The sequence below is a fragment of the Danio aesculapii genome, chromosome 22 (assembly GCF_903798145.1).
Source record: "Danio aesculapii chromosome 22, fDanAes4.1, whole genome shotgun sequence".
Classification (NCBI taxonomy): Eukaryota; Metazoa; Chordata; class Actinopteri; order Cypriniformes; family Danionidae; genus Danio; species Danio aesculapii.
The window spans coordinates 16930466-16933482 of NC_079456.1; positions in this window are offsets into that span (position 1 = coordinate 16930466).

A 3017-nucleotide genomic window follows, 5' to 3' on the forward strand; every position below is an offset into this window, starting at 1 on the left:
GGGCTGGATTTTTACCCTCTTAGTGGGACAACCAATAGGCAAGTCAAAGCATATCTGTGTAACTTCAGAAATAATTAACTTTTTAATTTTATATGGCTCGGCTCTAACAATGTGTCATGTATTAGGATATTTGTTTAGAACTGATTTACTTTGATCGGGGTTATAATGGATAACTGGAACTTAAACCATAAATCAGTTTTGCTATGTGGAATAGAATTGCCCTTAACTTAACTAAAATAAAATGTATTTAAAAAAAGGTAAACTTATTTTATTGCAGCTAGTTATACAGTGCTCAGCATATATAAGTACACCCCTCACAAATCTATCTTTTAAATTCATATTTTTAATAGGAAGCTATATTATATTATATTATATTATATTATATTATATTATATTATATTATATTATATTATATTATATTATATTATATTATATTATAGTCAGCACTGAAGCCAAATCTGGAGCTAACAACATTACTTACGATAACGGCCCAAAAACAGTACACCCAAATTTATACGTTCTAGAACAATAATAAATACAAATTTTAAAAAAGAGGAAAAATCAAGAGGCAAAAAAATGTAAATTTAGTTGAAATTTTGTAGGTTGTATTTTTTTTTTTGCAATATTTTGCTTGAATTTAATTGTATTATCTTTAATTTTGAAATATGTTTGGTGACTAAAATATTATTTTAATAAATATATCTGTTTAATATATCTGTTTTGATTAAATGCACCAAAATGCATTGCCTATATTCACTGAGAAATGGATAAAAATATTCATCTTCAAAACGGGGTGTACTCAATTATGCTGAACACTGTGTTAAAATACATTTTTGTATAAAATTACATAAAAAATCTATTTAAAAATAACAAAAATGTAAATAAAAATGACAAAACACAATGAAAATCACTGAAATAAAAATACAATTATTGAATTTTAGAGCATCTTTAGATCCACTTAACAAAAGATTTTACTTTTGAATTGAGACAAAATCTTTTACCATGTATTAATTATTGATCATGCAAATAAACAACCTATTAGATTTTGATCGATACATTTAAATATATATATATTTATATTTATTTATCAATTATTATACAATTATTAGTTATTTATATACAGTTGAAGTCAGAATTATTAGCCCCCCTTCGAATTTTTTTTCTTTTTAAAATATTTTCCAAATGATGTTTAACAGAGGAAGGAAATTTTCAAAGTATGTCTGATAATATTTTTTCTTCTGGAGAAAGTCTTATTTTGTTTTATTTTGGCTAGAATAAAAGCAGTTTTTAATTTTTTATAAACATTTTAAGGTCAATATTATTAGCCCCTTTAAGCAATTTTTTTCGATAGTCTACAGAACAAACCATCATTATACAATAACTTGCCTAATTACCCTAACCTGCCTAGTTAACCTAATTAACCTAGTTAAGCCCTTAAATGTCACTTTAAGCTGAATACTAGTGTCTTGAAAAATATCTAGTCAAATATTATTTAGTGTCATCATGGCAAAGATAAAATAAATCATTTTAGAAATGTGCTGAAAAAAAATCTTCTCTCCGTTAAACAGAAATTGGGGGGAAAAAAATAAACAGGGGGGCTAATAATTCTGACTTGAACTGTATGTACTTTTAAAAGAGTGTTGTTTATGATTGATTTTAGCTGTTACTATTAATTTAACGGTTAAAAACAGCCATGTTTTTTGTTCATTGTTATTACACATTTTATCGTATATTTCTAAAACACAATTGAGCACACGCATCGTGTATAATAAGCACTGATTAAATAGAGTTTCCACAACAGTGCACAACAAAAGCACAAGCTAATCAACACACTCAAGCAGACACAACAGCAACACATTCAACCTGCCCTCCATTAGCAGCCTATTGTGTCTAAACACACCGTATGTGGAGGAAAACCATCTGCAAAGTGGTGGTGAGAAAAAAGTGACAAAACACACTTTAAGTCGAGACACTGCAGGCAAAAACTGTGGATTTGGAGATTTTGGGGCTTTTCATAAAGTGTTTTTTTTTTAATATAAAATGAAGAAAACATATAAATGGACTTTTTTTTTAAAAGAATACGATTTTTTAGAATACAATACGGTGTAAAAGTGACCTTTTTTCCATGCTAGTCCATTAATTTCTAGCTCAAAATGCACTTTTATGTCGCATTTTATCAATTTGTATCTTAGATTTCAATTATAGTGCAATTTTTTAAAGGCTATATACTCTAATGTGTCATAAATCTACACTTCAGCAGCTTTACATACACCAGTTTTAATCATATCAATATTCTTAAGGTTTTTACAAAGGTACTAGTTCATACATAATACGTCTGATTATATTAAATATTAAGGACTAATTGACCACAATATTTAACATTAGTGTATAATAATCAGAATGCACAGCTAAGGTGGTGACTCTACTTTGCATTATGGCCGTTATACCTCAGCTGTGCATTATTTTCTAATAATTCACAGACTGCAGTCAGGTTATACAATGGTTACCACAGCTCAGAGATTGTATTTCAAGACATTTGTCAGGTTTATGTCCTCAGACTGCTCTTGTGTATTATCTTAAGCATTTCATTTAAAGCCTTTTGTTTTATTTTGTTGTGATTTTTAATGGTTGTAGCTGTGAAATAACTGAAATAATTCATAAAGTGTAGTGACACACAAATAAAAATGTACTGCTTGTTCAAACTACTTATTTAAATTAAGCTGAAACAACACAATTCTTGAGTTTTATTCTTAGGAAATTAATTGTTTTATGTTCAATCCACTTGAGTAAAAACTATAAAGTTAACTTAATTACTTCCTGTTGTCTCAACACAAATTGATTGTGTGGAACCCAGCATTTTTTACAGTGTAGGAGAAAACAATATCTTGCTGCTTTTAAACTACTTATTTAAAATGAGCTAAAACAACCCAATTCTTGAGATGTTTTTGGGAACAAATGAATTGTTTTGTGTACAATCCACTTATATATGTTAAGTTAACTTTTTTACCGTGTATTGA